This window comes from Bufo bufo, chromosome 1, assembly GCF_905171765.1.
Source record: "Bufo bufo chromosome 1, aBufBuf1.1, whole genome shotgun sequence".
Classification (NCBI taxonomy): Eukaryota; Metazoa; Chordata; class Amphibia; order Anura; family Bufonidae; genus Bufo; species Bufo bufo.
The window spans coordinates 781071320-781089384 of record NC_053389.1 but is presented as its reverse complement, the minus strand read 5'-3'; positions in this window follow the sequence as shown (position 1 = coordinate 781089384).

Below are 18065 nucleotides of genomic sequence, written 5' to 3'. Positions count from 1 at the left end.
TCAACTAGAAGACTCTCTAGTCCGTTGGCAGTCTGCTCTATGGTTTGACTGGCCGCTGACTTTTAGCAGGTGTTGCATATATCTCAGACACCAGAGGGCGCTCGTGTCTTCTGCTATTTCTACTATAGGCTGTGTGTAGCTGGGTTCTTGGTATGGACTGAGTTTTACAGGATGGGCACCTAGAACCCACTGGTGGTGGGTAAATGCCAGTGTCTGCAGCAGAGTGCCACATACAGTGTCCCCATAGCAGAGTCCCACATAGTAGTGCTGGCCACAGCATCCAGATGACAGGGCCCTAAACGTATGCCAACTGACGGCATTTGTAAGACTGATCAGGATCCTGATCAGTCAGAAAAATGCATTGCAATACCGGATCCGTCTCTCCGGTGTCATCCGGAAAAACGGATCCAGCACTAATACATTCCTATGGAAAAAAAATGCCAGATCCGGCATTCAGGCAAGTGTTCCGTTTTTTGGCGGTATTATCTCCATCCTGATCAGTCAAAAAGACTGAACTGAAGACGTCCTGATGCATCCTGAACGGATTACTCTCCATTCAGAATGCATTAGGATAAAACTGATCAGTTCTTATCCGGTATAGAACCCTGTGACGGAACTCTATGCCGGAAAAGAAAAACGCCAGTGGGAAAGTACCCTTATAGCTGTGCTTCCTGACAGTGCCAGTCACATCCACAGGCCTGCCAAGCATCCATACATTCACAGTTTGCCCAGTGGACTGTGGGTCAGAGTCCAAGGTTTACAGAAATTAGATATTTATGAGACTGACATAGATAGATAGATATTGTAGATAGATTTGAGATACACTACTCACAAAAGGTTAGGGATATTTGGCTTTTGGGTGAAACTTATGGAAAACATAAAAAGTTCTGGCTCCAGTGATATTATATTATGAAAGTCGGGCATTTAAGTAGAAGCAGCAATGGTGATTTCCTCATCTCAAACAATTTATTGAAACAAAAGCCAACCCCAGTGCTGGGTATACAACCACAAAAATGTCAGTGTCTCAAGAACTTGTCATGTGGCCTTCAGCATCAATTACAGCTTGAGAACGACGTCTCCTGCTGTTCACAAGTCGACTTATTGTCTGCTGAGGCATGACATCCCAGTCTTCTTGAAGAGCGGCCCTCAGGTCATTGAGGTTCTGAGGTACAGAGTTAGGCCTCATGCACACGACCGTATTTTTTCACAGTCCGCAAAACCGTTGGTCCGTGATCCGTGACCGTTTTTTCGTCCGTGGGTCTTCCTTGATTTTTGGAGGATCCACGGACATGAAAAAAAAGTCGTTTTTGTGTCCGCCTGGCCGTGCGGAGCCAAACGGATCCATCCTGAATTACAATGCAAGTCAATGGGGACGGATCCGTTTGACGTTGACACAATATGGTGCAATTTTAAACGGATCCGTCCCCCATTGACTTTCAATGTAAAGTCAGGAGTCCCTTATACCATCGGATCAGAGTTTTCTCCAATCCGATGGTATATTTTAACTTGAAGCGTCCCCATCACCATGGGAACGCCTCTATGTTAGAATATACTGTCAGATATGAGTTAGATCGTGAAACTCATATCCGACAGTATATTCTAACACAGAGGCGTTCCCATAGTGATGGGGACGCTTCTAGTTAGAATATACTACGAACTGTGTACATGACTGCCCCCTGCTGCACCTGAGGGGTTAATTGTGCATATCATAGCCCCCTATAAGAGATCAGGGGCTGCCAGACAGCAGGGGGCAGACCCCCCTCCCTCCCCAGTTTGAATATCATTGGTGGCCAGTGTGCCATTGCTTAATGATCTGTCACTTACCAGTAGGAGGAGCTCCCGGCCGGTCACAGACAGCGCAGCAGGTAAGTATGATGCTTCTAATATTGTAATATTGCTAAGTAACCATGGCAACCAGGCCTGCAGTAGCGTCCTGGTTGCCATGGTTACCGATCGGAGCCCCAGAGCGATTAAACTGGGACTCCGATCAGAATCTCCGCTGCCACCAATGATCGGGGGGGGGGGGGAGAGGGGAGGCCGCACACTGTCCACCAATGATATTAATACAATAGAGGGGGGGCCGGGGGGGGGCTCACACTGGCCACCAATGATAATACAATAGAGGGAGGGAGGGGGGGCCGGGGGAGGCTGCACGCTGGCCACCAATGATATTACAATAGAGGGAGGGGGGCCGGGGGGGGGGCGCACTGGCCACCAATGAAATTAAAACTGGGGAGGGAGGGGGGTCTGCCCCCTGCTGCCTGGAAGTCCCTGATCTCTTATAGGGGGCTATGATATGCACAATTACCCCTCAGGTGCAGCACCTGAGGGGTTAATTGTGCGGATCACAGCCCCCTGTAAGAGATCGGGTGCTGCCAGGCAGCAGGGGGCAGTCATGTACACAGTTCGTAGTATGTTCTAACAAGAAGCATCCCCATCACCATGGGAACGCCTCTGTGTTAGAATATACTGTCGGATATGAGTTTTCACAAAGTGAAAACTCATCTCTGAAAAAGCTTTTATGCAGACGGATCTTCGGATCCGTCTGTATGAAATTAACCTACGGCCACGGACCATGGACGCGGATGCCAATCTTGTGTGCATCTGTGTTCTTTCACGGACCCATTGACTTGAATGGGTCCGTGAACCGTTGTCCGTCAAAAAAATAGGACAGGTCATATTTTTTTGACGGACAGGAAACACGGATCATGGATGCGGCTGCAAAACGGTGCATTTTCTGATTTTTCCACGGACCCATTGAAAGTCAATGGGTCCGCGAAAAAAAACGGAAAACGGCACAACGGCCACGGATGCACACAACGGTCGTGTGCATGAGGCCTTAGGCTCCATTCACACGTCCGTGGTGTGTTGCGGACCCGCAAATTGCGGGTACGCAACACACCAGCCCGGCACCCCCATTGAAATGCCTATTCTTGTCCGCAAGCTGCGGACAAGAATAGGACATGCTCTATCTTTTTGCGGAGCTGCGGACCCAAAATCGGGGCCGCGCACCGCAAATACGGATGCGGACAGCACACTGTGTGCTGTCCGCATCCATTCCGTCCCCATAGAGAATGAATGGGTCCGCACCCATTCCGCAAAATTGCGGAAAGGATGCGGACCCATTTTGCGGACGTGTGAATGGAGCCTTAGGAGCCTCTACACAACGACTCAGCTGATCCCATAGGTTTTCAATGGGATTCATGTCTGGAGAAAGTGCAGGCCACTCCATTTGAGATCCCCCAGTCTCCAGCAGCCGTTCCCTAATGATGTGACTTCGATGAGCTGGCGCATTGTCATCCATGAAGATGAAATTAGGCCTGGACTGGATTAATGATGTTCAAGTAGTGTGGGCTTGTCACTGTACCATTCACAAAGTGTAGGGCAGTTCAGTATTGACTAGACACTAGTGTTGATCAAGCACCAAAATGCTCGGGTGTTCGGGTCGAACACCTCGGGATGCTCCGGTGCTCTACCAAGCACCCGAGCACAATGGAAGTCAATGGGAGAACCAGAGCATTAAACCAGGCACCCCCTGCTCTGAAGAGGGGAGGGTGACTGGTTCATAGGAAAAGGTCAGAAATTGATGGAAATGCAGCGTACTCAAGTTGTGTGTAGTAGAGTTTCTGGGTGTAGTAGTGCAATGACACTAACCTGAGACGGCTGACTCTCTGCATAGGCAGGTGATGGTACAAATTGTTTGTGACGCCAGTGCCAATTAAACGGTGGCACGCCGTTTGCGGATGCAGGAATAAATTGAGGAACACGTGGTATTAAAACAGAACTCCAACTTTAGTAGTTTTCATGCAGAGACAATATTGGAATCGCAGTTCCTTGGCATACAGTCGATTTTGCAATACGGTTGATGCAGGCAATTACAGATTTAGCAAGGTGATTACAGAGTGTTAAACACAGGACTTGCAGTACAGGAGCTTGCACTCTATTTCTGTCTGATCCTGGAATATAGCAATTCTTCACCAAGGCCCAATAACCTTGTTCTGGCTTTATATCCTTGGCTATAGCTTTAGAAAGTACCTCCTCTGTTATTTTGAGTACCTCTTGCTTCTCTGCACTCTGCCTCGGTCTCTCTCTGCTGCTTCCTTCCTCAGGCTCTTTAGCTAAGATATTCCTGTTTCTGCATATGGGAATTCAGGAGGGAATCTTCTCCTGGACAGCAGGCTTCAGGCCTGGACTTGTCTCTGACATTGTCTAATCTCCAACTGTAGATTACAGACACTAGACTCCGTCTGTCTTCTACTTCCCTGACTGGGCCTTATATAAACTAGGGCTCCCTAGCTCCCTCTAATGACTAGAAGCTGGAATGACACCCCTAGCAGGCCTGTACATGCAAGTGTCATAGTAACAGGGAAACACATAGCATTGCATTACATGACATTTTATAAAACTGACATATACCAACTTCTCCATAACTAAGGAGGGACGACAGCACACCAAGTGACACTTTGGTAGTGACGGGTATTACAGTCCCCGTACACTACATACCCCACTGCTTTAAGCTGAGTACGACCTCGTACTCCATCAGGGCCCTCCCAACTGGAATCTCTACCTGAAACAGAAAAAAGAGACATGCAGGCATACATACATGTAATTCATCTGCATTTACATTCACATCAGGTCCAATTGGCAAAGGTGAAGGGTAGTGACAAGGGGCGTCGTTCTCTTCTCCTCAGGATAGTGAATGGAACGGGGGCGCTGACCTGGCACAGCGTAACATTATAACCAGGATAGTCCATGACAATGAATAAGTCCATGATAGAACAGCAAAATAGATAAAACGGTATAAAAGTTCTTGGAGGCTCAAAGAACAAACATGAGTCCGTACCCAGGTTATTTCTTATTAAATCACAGAGGCTCTCATGCGGTGGAGTCCATCTCTGGGCACATTTCCTTTTTAAAAGAGCAAAAATCTCAGAGGCTCAGGTTCTTTTGAGTCTGTCTCCGGGCACGGTTCCTTAGTATCAAGTTGCACAATAAAAGGACAGCAAAGACAAGTGCTGTAATACCCCTGATCAACCTGAAAAGGGGGTGAAGGGTAAAAGGTGCAACTAAGGAACAGGCACAACTTGGCGTGGGGTAGCAAAAGCAGGCAGGAGATCCTGAACACAAACTTGGCCTTGCTGACCTTGTGATTTCAGTGGTCAACACCTACCACTGAGCCGTGGACAAACTGGCAGCCGCAACAAAGGACCAAAAACATAGGACTCCTGTCCTGGAAGGGTTAACATCAAACTTCTGCAGTGAAATAAATCAAAGGCCTAGCAGGCTGATTTACAGTGGCATATCATAACCACTCGGCTCCGCTGGCAAGTATCGTCTGTAGTATTCTTCTACAGGCGGGTGTGCCCACATAACAGTGTCAGGGGGCAGCTGTAGGGTAAAGGGGCCCCTAATAGGTATTGGCCCCATAGGCCTAGGGGTGAACCCTCTGGTGGACCGTGCCGGTCCTGGCATGATCACTGCAGGATGCAATGTGCTGGGTACCGCCGCCGCAAGCGGTCCGGTGCGCTGTGTGCAGCAGTTTACAGCAATCGCGGGTCCGGTCTGGGGCACTGACGGAGCGGTGGCAACAGAAGGTGGTCTGCGGGTGGAGACAGGCACCCTTACCTCGTCCTTCTTTGGCGGCGTCTGGATCCTGGCAGTCGCGATCTTGCGCAGCTCCCGCAACTTCTCCTCCAGCCGGATAATCTGCTCACCGATGCTCTCTGTGTCGGAGTCGCTGTCATCTGCTGGCACCGCCGGCGCAGGTACAGTCACCGATGGTGCGAACTCGGCCTCTGCAGGTTCTGGCGATGTGTCTGGTCTCCGACCCATCCGGATGTTTTTGAAGGTATTTTGAAGTCCTTTTAAATTCCCCATCTCGTGCAGGGTCTTCTCCCGACGAGGCAGCTCGGGGGAAGGATAGGGGCTCACCCATTTCTCCAACACGGTTGGCTGCCAGAAGACGTTAGGCCCAATGAAGGAGCTCCGCTCCTGGAAGGCGTGATGGGCCGGCTCTGGAGAGCGTTCAGGTTCCAGCTCGCAGCCAGAGTAGTCTTCTTCTTCTTCTGCCTCCCAGTCCTCAGATGTTCGCTTGGGACGGGTCACGGCCGTCGCATAAGGGCCTCGTAGGCTCTCGGCAGGGGTGTACTCCACTTCCTCTCCCTCACGGAGGCTGTGCTGGTAAGAAGGGAGGTAGTCTCTTTTGACAGACCTTCGATTCACATAGAGGTCTCTGCCAGTCAGATAGTCTTGGATGAACCCGTAGCTACGGGATTTGTCAAATGACAGCACCACTCCCTTTCTCCTTTCCAGGCGGGGTTGGGTGTTCGTATGCTTCTCATGTATTGTCTTAGTTAGTTCCTCATAGAAGATCTTGGTCTTTGTATTCCGCTTTATAGCGGCCTCTCGGATCTCCGCCATCAGGGAGGACCATTTGAAAGATGGTTGGAAAAAGTCTCTCCACGAGCCATAATAGGGCTCGGGTTCTTTCCCCCTTGGGCGGCAGGCGGGTTGCTCCGGTCCCGGAGAGTAGGCCGGTGGAGCCTCCTCTGGCTCTACACCAACATTAGACATCTTTGCAATTTCAGGTGCGGACATTGCAGCAACGCTCTGTTCACTTTCCAACATGCTCGATCCTTCTCTGGAGAGCGAAAGGGTGGCGCCAAAAAGATCAGCCAGCTCCTCCCATTGCACTGGGAGGCCGCCCCCCAGGTATTCCAGTATATGGAGGGCGGTGTCCATGCTGGCAGACATGCAAATGTCCAGATAAGCAGTGGCGCCTGACCTTGAACTCCTTCCCGCTATTTTCTCAGAAAGGCGCCAATTTTTCCCGCCTTTTCGGGATGAAGATGACGCAGCAGCTATTTCAGCAAGCTCAGCGGCCATCTTTAGCAAGAAACGCTGTCTATTCACTGACAGCAAGCAGGAATGTAAAAAGTCCACAAAACCACACTCCAATGTGGCGATTTTCTTCCTCTTGGTAGCGCAACACTGCACAGCGCTTTTTGGAGGTTTTAGGTACACTTTGGGTAGATTTTTCAGTCCACAAAGTCCACTTTCAATAAACAGGTAATTTGTCACTTTGGTCACAGGGCAACTGTATAAGGCACAAAGTTCACGCTTCTTGCACTGGAAAGCGTGCGTATCCTGTTCGTGACGCCAAAAGAGAGGTGCAGCGTACTCAAGTTGTGTGTAATAGAGTTTCTGGGTGTAGTAGTGCAATGACACTAACCTGAGACGGCTGACTCTCTGCATAGGCAGGTGATGGTACAAATTGTTCGTGACGCCAGTGCCAATTAAACGGTGGCACGCCGTTTGCGGATAGCAGGAATAAATTGAGGAACACGTGGTATTAAAACAGAACTCCAACTTTAGTAGTTTTCATGCAGAGACAATATTGGAATCGCAGTTCCTTGGCATACAGTCGATTTTGCAATACGGTTGATGCAGGCAATTACAGATTTAGCAAGGTGATTACAGAGTGTTGAACACAGGACTTGCAGTACAGGAGCTTGCACTCTATTTCTGTCTGATCCTGGAATATAGCAATTCTTCACCAAGGCCCAATAACCTAGTTCTGGCTTTATATCCTTGGCTATAGCTTTAGAAAGTACCTCCTCTGTTATTTTTAGTACCTCTTGCTTTCCTGATCTTTGCCTCTGTCTCTCTCGGCTTCCTCAGGCTCTTTAGCTAAGATATTCCTGTTTCTGCATATGGGAATTCAGGAGGGAATCTTCTCCTGGACAGCAGGCTTCAGGCCTGGACTTGTCTCTGACATTGTCTAATCTCCAACTGTAGATTACAGACACTAGACTCCGTCTGTCTTCTACTTCCCTGACTGGGCCTTATATAAACTAGGGCTCCCTAGCTCCCTCTAATGACTAGAAGCTGGAATGACACCCCTAGCAGGCCTGTACATGCAAGTGTCATAGTAACAGGGAAACACACAGCATTGCATTACATGACATTTTATAAAACTGACATATAACAACTTCTCCATAACTAAGGAGGGACGACAGCACACCAAGTGACACTTTGGTAGTGACGGGTATTACAGTCCCCGTACACTACAGAAACACCACTGAAATGGTTCGGGATCAGCACGGGGAGGATGTCTGGAAGCATCTTGGACTCCCAGGTCGCTGCTGGGAACGATGTTGTCTGAGTAGTACACCACTTTTACAGACTGACAATAATATGCACAAAACCGAAGATAAAATCGATTTTAGAGGAAAAATTGTTAGGAAACATTCTTTTCTGTATATTTACTTGTATATAAAGTGCAAGTGCTGCCAAAAATTACAAGGAAGAGGCAATCCGATACAGCCTGTATATCACATAGAGGAGGGCCTCATTCACATTGTGGTACAATTGTTCATGTAGTGGGACTCCTACACTCATAAAGCCTATGCACTAAGTGAAAGGGCTGCCTAAAATTACAAGGAACCGGCACTACAATACAACCTTTATTACACATAAAGGAGGGCATCATACACCCTTAAAAAATTATGATTGATGGCCTGCTGGTGACCCTCTAAAACATTACTGGTGAGGGCCTATTGCTTAGCTGACCATCTAAAACAGCGGTGAGGGTCTGCTGCAGAGCTGACTCTAAAACATTAGGGGCGAGTGCCTGCTGCTGATCTGAGCATCGAAAAAATTATGGGCGAGGGCCTGCTGGTGAGCTGACCCTGTAAAACAGGGGTACTCAACTGGCGGACCGCGGTCCAAATACGGACCGCGGCCGCCAGTTGTCCGGACCCCGGCCATCCTTCAGAGCGCTCCTCCTCTCCTGCACACTGTGTGTCACTGTCCCGCCGCGATCCTGCGCAGCCTAAGTTCCCTTCAGTAGCACAGCACAGTGGAGAAGGAAGGAGTCCCTCCCTCTCCACTGTGACGCGGCCGCCACTACCACCAATGGGGAGATAGCAGGGAGGAGGAGGGGAGGAGCTGTCGCCACTGCGCCACCAATGAATGTAAAACATAAGTATAGGCAGCGGTATCACTGACCCGGCACGCAGGGCATGCGATACGCGGCAATTAACCCCTCAGGTGCCACAGATCGCATGCCCTGTTATTGAGGCCGGGTGCAGGGTCTGTTATACCGCTGCAGAAAATTGTATGAAGGAGTTAAAGAGGACCTTTGGTGGGTCCAAAGAATATGAACTTAGTAGCAGGCTGCATAGAGCAGCGCCCAGGGTTCTAAGTGCACTTACTATTATTCCTGGGCGCCGCTCCGTTCGCCCGCTGTGGCCCCCGGTAATTTCTTAACATTTGGTGCAAGTAGGAGGAGACGCCAGTGTCTCTCCGTCTCCATGACAGCAGCGCTGTCCAATCACAGCGCAGAGCTCAGAGCCAGGGAGTTTTTTTTCTCCCTGGCTCTGAGCTCTGCGCTCTGATTGGACAGCGCTGCTGTCAGGAAGAAGGAGACACACTAATGCTGAAAATACCAGGGGCCACAGAGGACGATCGGAGCGGCGCCCAGGAATAATAGTAAGTGCCCTTAGATCCTTGGGCGCCGCTCTATGCAGCCTGCTATTAAGTTCATATTCTTTGGACCCACGAAAGGTCCTCTTTTTAATTACATTCATTGGTGGCGCAGTGCTCCCCCCCCCCCCCAAAGCCTCCCCCCCCCCTTCCATTATCACTGGCCACAAGTCGTCGCCCCCCCCCCCCCCCTTCATTGTTATATGGTGACCACAGGGTCCCATCCCCTCCAGTGGGGGCAGTGGCAGATTACACTGCTGGGGCTCAGATCGTTACCATGGCAGCCAGGACACTACTGAAGCCCTGGCTGCCATGTTCAGCTCCCTGCTGCTGTGTGCACAGATCTCTATCAGGGTGAATAGCACAAGGGATGAAAAAATCCAGGTTCTAGTCCCTAAGGGAAGAAATGGTTATTAAATAAAAAGTAAAAAAAAAACACCAAAATACTAAAAGTTTAAATGGCCCCCTTCCCAGTTTTACATATAAAATTTACAAACAATAAAGAATAAACCTATTACATATCGCCATGTCCCAAAAAGTGTGAGCTATTAAAATATTAAAAAATATTCCCGCTCGGTGAAGGCCGTAACAGAAAAGAAAAAAAACTCTAAACCACGTGCAGCGTACTCAAGTTAGGTTTAGAAATGTTCCTGGGTGTTGTAGTGCAATAGACACTAACCTGAGACAGCTGACTCTCTGCAAGGGCAGGTGATGATGAGAAATGTTCGTGACGCCAGTGCCAATTAACCACCTCAGCCCCCAGTGCTTAAACACCCTGAAAGACCAGGCCACTTTTTACACTTCTGACCTACACTACTTTCACCGTTTATTGCTCGGTCATGCAACTTACCACCCAAATGAATTTTACCTCCTTTTCTTCTCACTAATAGAGCTTTCATTTGGTGGTATTTCATTGCTGCTGACATTTTTACTTTTTTTGTTATTAATCGAAATTTAACGATTTTTTTGCAAAAAAATGACATTTTTCACTTTCAGTTGTAAAATTTTGCAAAAAAAACGACATCCATATAGAAATTTTGCTCTAAATTTATAGTTCTACATGTCTTTGATAAAAAAAAAATGTTTGGGTAGAAAAAAAATGGTTTGGGTAAAAGTTATAGCGTTTACAAACTATGGTACAAAAATGTGAATTTCCGCTTTTTGAAGCAGCTCTGACTTTCTGAGCACCTGTCATGTTTCCTGAGGTTCTACAATGCCCAGACAGTACAAACACCCCACAAATGACCCCATTTCTGAAAGTACACACCCTAAGGTATTCGCTGATGGGCATAGTGAGTTCATAGAACTTTTTATTTTTTGTCACAAGTTAGCGGAAAATGATGATTTTTTTTTTTTTTTTTTTTTTTTCTTACAAAGTCTCATATTCCACTAACTTGTGACAAAAAATAAAAAGTTCTATGAACTCACTATGCCCATCACGAAATACCTTGGGGTCTCTTCTTTCCAAAATGGGGTCACTTGTGGGGTAGTTATACTGCCCTGGCATTCTAGGGGCCCAAATGTGTGGTAAGGAGTTTGAAATCAAATTCAGTAAAAAATGACCTGTGAAATCCGAAAGGTGCTCTTTGGAATATGGGCCCCTTTGCCCACCTAGGCTGCAAAAAAGTGTCACACATCTGGTATTGCCGTACTCAGGAGAAGTTGAGGAATGTGTTTTGGGGTGTCTTTTTACATATACCCATGCTGGGTGAGATAAATATCTTGGTCAAATGACAACTTTGTATAAAAAAATGGGAAAAGTTGTCTTTTGCCAAGATATTTCTCTCACCCAGCATGGGTATATATAAAATGACACCCCAAAACACATTCCCCACCTTCTCCTGAGTACGGAGATACCAGATGTGTGACACTTTTTTGCAGCCTAGGTGGGCAAAGGGGCCCATATTCCAAAGAGCACCTTTCGGATTTCACTCGTCATTTTTTACTGAATTTGATTTCAAACTCCTTACCACACATTTGGGCCCCTAGAATGCCAGGGCAGTATAACTACCCCACAAGTGACCCCATTTTGGAAAGAAGACACCCCAAGGTATTCCGTAAGGGGCATGGCGAGTTCCTAGAATTTTTTATTTTTTGTCACAAGTTAGTGGAAAATGATGATTTTTTTTTTTTTTTTTTTTTTTCATACAAAGTCTCATATTCCACTAACTTGTGACAAAAAATAAAAACTTCCATGAACTCACTATGCCCATCAGCGAATACCTTGGGGTCTCTTCTTTCCAAAATGGGGTCACTTGTGGGGTAGTTATACTGCCCTGGCATTCTAGGGGCCCAAATGTGTGGTAAGGAGTTTGAAATCAAATTCTGTAAAAATTGACCTGTGAAATCCGAAAGGTGCTCTTTGGAATATGGGCCCCTTTGCCCACCTAGGCTGCAAAAAAGTGTCACACATCTGGTATCTCCGTATTCAGTAGAAGTTGGGGAATGTGTTTTGGGGTGTCTTTTTACATATACCCATGCTGGGTGAGAGAAATATCTTGGTCAAATGCCAACTTTGTATAAAAAAATGGGAAAAGTTGTCTTTTGCCAAGATATTTCTCTCACCCAGCAGGGGTATATGTAAAATGACACCCCAAAACACATTCCCCACCTTCTCCTGAGTACGGAGATACCAGATGTGTGACACTTTTTTGCAGCCTAGGTGGGCAAAGGGGCCCATATTCCAAAGAGCACCTTTCGGATTTCACAGGTCATTTATTACAGAATTTGATTTCAAACTCCTTACCACACATTTGGGCCACTAGAATGCCAGGGCAGTATAACTACCCCACAAGTGACCCCATTTTGGAAAGAAGACACCCCAAGGTATTCGCTGATGGACATAGTGAGTTCATGGAAGTTTTTATTTTTTGTCACAAGTTAGTGGAATATGAGACTTTGTATAAAAAAAAAAAAAAAAAAAAAAAAATCAGCATTTTCCACTAACTTGTGACAAAAAATAAAAAATTCTAGGAACTCGCCATGCCCCTCACGGAATACCTTGGGGTGTCTTCTTTCCAAAATGGGGTCACTTGTGGGGTAGTTATACTGCCCTGGCATTTTCCAGGGGCCCTAATGTGTGGTAAGTAGGTAAATGACCTGTGAAATCCTAAAGGTGCTCTTTGGAATATGGGCCCCTTTGCCCACCTAGGCTGCAAAAAAGTGTCACACATGTGGTATCGCCGTATTCAGGAGAAGTTGGGGAATGTGTTTTGGGGTGTCATTTTACATATACCCTTGCTGGGTGAGAGAAATATCTTGGCAAAAGACAACTTTTCCCATTTTTTTATACAAAGTTGGCATTTGACCAAGATATTTCTCTCACCCAGCATGGGTATATGTAAAATGACACCCCAAAACACATTCCCCAACTTCTCCTGAGTACGGCGATACCAGATGTGTGACACTTTTTTGCAGCCTAGATGCGCAAAGGTGCCCAAATTCCTTTTAGGAGGGCATTTTTAGACATTTGGATACCAGACTTCTTCTCACGCTTTGGGGCCCCTAGAATGCCAGGGCAGTATAAATACCCCACATGTGACCCCATTTTGGAAAGAAGACACCCCAAGGTATTCAATGAGGGGCATGGCGAGTTCATAGAAAAAAAAAATTTTTGGCACAAGTTAGCGGAAATTGATATTTTTAATTTTTTTCTCACAAAGTCTCCCGTTCCGCTAACTTGGGACAAAAATTTCAATCTTTCATGGACTCAATATGCCCCTCACGGAATACCTGGGGGTGTCTTCTTTCCGAAATGGGGTCACATGTGGGGTATTTATACTGCCCTGGCATTCTAGGGGCCCTAAAGCGTGAGAAGAAGTCTGGAATATAAATGTCTAAAAAATTTTACGCATTTGGATTCCGTGAGGGGTATGATGAGTTCATGTGAGATTTTATTTTTTGACACAAGTTAGTGGAATATGAGACTTTGTAAGAAAAAAAAAAAATAATTCCGCTAACTTGGGCCAAAAAAATGTCTGAATGGAGCCTTACAGAGGGGTGATCAATGACAGGGGGGTGATCAATGACAGGGGGGGTGATCAATGACAGGGGGGGTGATCAATGACAGGGGGGGTGATCAATGACAGGGGGGGTGATCAATGACAGGGGGGGTGATCAATGACAGGGGGGTGATCAATGACAGGGGGGGTGATCAATGACAGGGGGGGTGATCAATGACAGGGGGGGTGATCAATGACAGGGGGGGTGATCAATGACAGGGGGGGTGATCAATGACAGGGGGGTGATCAGGGAGTCTATATGGGGTGATCACCACAGTCATTGATCATGCCCCTGTAAGGCTTCATTCAGACGTCCGGATGCGTTTTGCGGATCCGATCCATCTATCAGTGGATCCGTAAAAATCATGCGGACGTCTGAATGGAGCTTTACAGGGGTGTAATCAATGACAGGGGGGTGATCAGGGAGTCTATATGGGGTGATCACCACAGTCATTGATCACGCCCCTGTAAGGCTTCATTCAGACGTCCGGATGCGTTTTGCGGATCGGATCCATCTATTAGTGCATCCGTAAAAATCATGCGGACATCTGAATGGAGCTTTACAGGGGGGTGATCAGGGAGTCTATATGGGGTGATCACCACAGTCATTGATCATGCCCCTGTAAGGCTTCATTCAGACGTCCGGATGCGTTTTGCGGATCGGATCCATCTATCAGTGCATCCGTAAAAATCATGCGGACATCTGAATGGAGCTTTACAGGGGGGTGATCAGGGAGTCTATATGGGGTGATCACCACAGTCATTGATCATGCCCCTGTAAGGCTTCATTCAGACGTCCGGATGCGTTTTGCGGATCCGATCCATCTATCAGTGCATCCGTAAAAATCATGCGGACGTCTGAATGGAGCTTTACAGGGGGGTGATCAATGACAGGGGTGTGATCAATGACAGGGGGGTGATCAGGGAGTCTATATGGGGTGATAACCACAGTCATTGATCACGCCCCTGTAAGGCTTCATTCAGACGTCCGGATGCGTTTTGCGGATCCGATCCATCTATCAGTGGATCCGTAAAAATCATGCGGACGTCTGAATGGAGCTTTACAGGGGGGAAATCAATGACAGGGGTGTAATCAATGACAGGGGGGTGATCAGGGAGTCTATATGGGGTGATAACCACAGTCATTGATCACGCCCCTGTAAGGCTTCATTCAGACGTCCGGATGCGTTTTGCGGATCCGATCCATCTATCAGTGGATCCGTAAAAATCATGCGGACGTCTGAATGGAGCTTTACAGGGGGTTGATCAATGACAGGGGGGTAATCAATGACAGGGGGGTGATCAGGGAGTCTATATGGGGTGATCAGGTGCTAATAAGGGGTTAATAAGTGACGGGGGGGGGTGTAGTGTAGTGTAGTGGTGCTTGGTGCTACTTTACTGAGCTACCTGTGTCCTCTGGTGGTCGATCCAAACAAAGGGGACCACCAGAGGACCAGGTAGCAGGTATATTAGACGCTGTTATCAAAACAGCGTCTAATATACCTGTTAGGGGTTAAAAAAATCACATCTCCAGCCTGCCAGCGAACGATCGCCGCTGGCAGGCTGGAGATCAACTCTCTTACCTTCCGTTCCTGTGAGCGCGCGCGCCTGTGTGCGCGCGTTCACAGGAAATCTCGCGTCTCGCGAGATGACGCACGGATGCGTCCAGGAGGAATGAATCAACCACCTTCCGGACGCATCCGTGCGTTAGGCGGTCGGGAGGTGGTTAAACGGTGGCACGCCGTTTGCTGATAGCAGGAATAACTGAGGAACCACGTGATGTTAAAACAGAATTCAAACTTTAGTAGTCATCATTTAGGGACATTGACGGAAGCGCAGTTCCTTTGAAGACAGTTGATTTTCAATACAGTTGATGCAGGCAATATATATATATAGCAAGGTGACTTTAGAGTGTTAAACACAGGACTTGCAGTACAGGCAGCTTGCACTCTATTCCTGACTGATCCTGGAACATAGAAACTCTTCTCCAAGGTCCAATGCCCTAGCTCTGGCGTATATCCTTGGTTTTATCTCTATCAAGTACCTCCTCTGTTGTCTTGAGTACCTCTTGCTTTTCTTGACTTGCCTCTGTCTCTCTCTCAGCTTCCTCAGGCTCTAGAAACTTCTGAACTCCCTTCCTGGCTAGGCCCTAGCCTATTTATACTGAACTGGGGGGCTCCCTCTGCTGGCTGGAATAAAGATTGCCTGCACCAGGCCTAACTGGCTTAAAGGGAAACACACATTACATTCTAGCAGTGTCGGGTAACCTACCCGTATGCTGCACACGCAATTCGCCATTTTTAGTCACCTTGTCCCCCAGAAGATGTCCCTGGATGTGAGAGGCATGTGGTGCTGTTTTTTCCTATATGTAGTGCTGGCTCACTACTGGGACCTGCGTCCTTTTTTTTTTTATTACATACATTTTAAATTTGGCGACTAATAAATGTAATTTGGCTCCTAAATTTTTTAGTTTAGGAGCCAATGGCTCCTGGTCATTTCTTTTTGTCTGGAGCACTGCACATGTAGCGCTCCTCCTCTCCTGCACACTCTGGTACGTGCAGGAGGAGGAGCTTACCGGCGCACTTCTTCCTGCCCCAGGGGCGCAGTGAGAGACGGCTCCCTCCACATGGAGGCACCAGCGCTTTCTCCCTCAGTGCGCTCACAGGTCCCTCCTCCCCTGCAGCAGTGGCAGCACATAAGGGAGCTTCAAGCTCCAAAGGACACTTACCTGCTGCTGGAGAGGGAAGGACATCACCACTGCCACCAATTAAATAAATGTCACATTTGGGAAGGAAGGGGGGTGTGGAGAGGGCTACAGAGAGGCGGGAACACGTCACTGACTGCAGGAAAGGACTCCAGCCAGTGTCATGTTCCCATCTCTCCTGGGCCATCTTCTTTAAAATTAAAGGTAATCTGATTAAATAAAGTGATTAAGCCCCATCAAACCATGATAGTTTTGTTCCGCATCCAATTCCCATTATTGGGGCATTGGATGCGGACCCCTTAGTTTCAATGGAGCGGAAAAAGATGCAGACAGCACACAGTGTGCTGTCTGCATCTCTTGTGGCCCCATTGTAATTAAGGGGCCGCATCCAATCCCCCAATAATGGGAATTGGATGCGGAACAAAACTATCACATGTCTGTTCTGTGGCTTGGGTTGCCACCCGGCCAGTAGTTCACCAGCCAGGCTGGTATTTTAGTTCCCTTGCCGGTGCCAGAATTTTCCTGTAAGGACTGTTAGGCGACTTTCACACTTGCGGCAGGACGGATCCGACCGGCTGTTCACCCTGTCAGATCCGTCCTGCCGCTATTTCGCCGGACTGCCACTCCCCATTGACTATAGCAGGAGTGGAGCTACGGCGCAGCATGGCAGTGCACGGCGTGAGGCCGCCAGACGAAAAAGTCGGACATGTAGTACTTTTAGTCTGGCGGCCTCTCACCGTGCTGCGCCGTAGCTCTGCCCTCATCCCCATTATAGTCGATGGGCACAGAGCAGCGGCACGGCGAAGTAGTGGCAAGATGGATCTGACAGGGAGAGAAGCCTGTCGGATCCGTCCTGCTGCAAGTGTGAAAGTACCCTTACTAATGAGCGCTTCCATCATGGAACGCCCATTAGTACAGCATTTACCTCCACCGCTACTTGTGCTTGTAAAACAATAAATAAAATTACGGTACCTCCACCTCCATTTGCTCACGCTGTGGAGAACACTCCCTGCTGACTAGAAGCTCAGGACAGGACCTACAAGACGTCATCACGTTGGAGCACCGGTCCTGAGCTTGCAGTCAGTAGCGAATGTTCACCACAGCCAGGTGAATGCTAATTATTATTATTTTTTTTGCAAAAGCAGAGAAGGGAGGCACTAATGGGGGCATTACTCTTACTGGGGGCACTAATGGGGACATTATTCTTACTGGGGCACTAATGTGGCCATTACTAATTCTGGGACTTACCCGGGGCGCTCCACTATAACGTCAGAGCGCCCCACGCGCATGGATCACATGATCGCATGGAATCTGTACTGTTGGCGTTCAGCTCGGACCTTCACCTGACTGCAGACCCAGGTATGTGGACCTTTAATAAAACTAGTTGAGTACCCCTGCTGTAAAACATTATATGCGAGGGCCTGCAGGTGAGCTGACCCTCTAAAAGATTGCAGGTGAGGGCCTGCTGGTGAGCTGACCCTCTACAACATTAGGAGCATGTTGATATGATGGAGGAAGATTGAACCATATACCCTTGTTTGTGGTGGAAGGGGTGCATGGGAATACAGTGTATTTAGTACATTATAAAAACACATTTAAAGTGCCTTTATGTTCAGCCGCTTTCCTCTGGTGGAGTAAAGAAGTCAGGGGCAATCCAGGCCTTATTCATTTTTATAAGAGTCAACCTATTATGCCCCCAGCAGCACTAAATACACGCTCTGACAAAACGCTGGCGGCGGGGCAGGTCAGCACCTCCAAGGCATAGAGCGCCTAATAGTTGTAAGGCACAGAGGGATCATTGAGGACGCTCACACGGTCTGCTATGTACAGTCGTGACCAAAAGTTTTGAGAATTACATAAATATTGGAAATTGG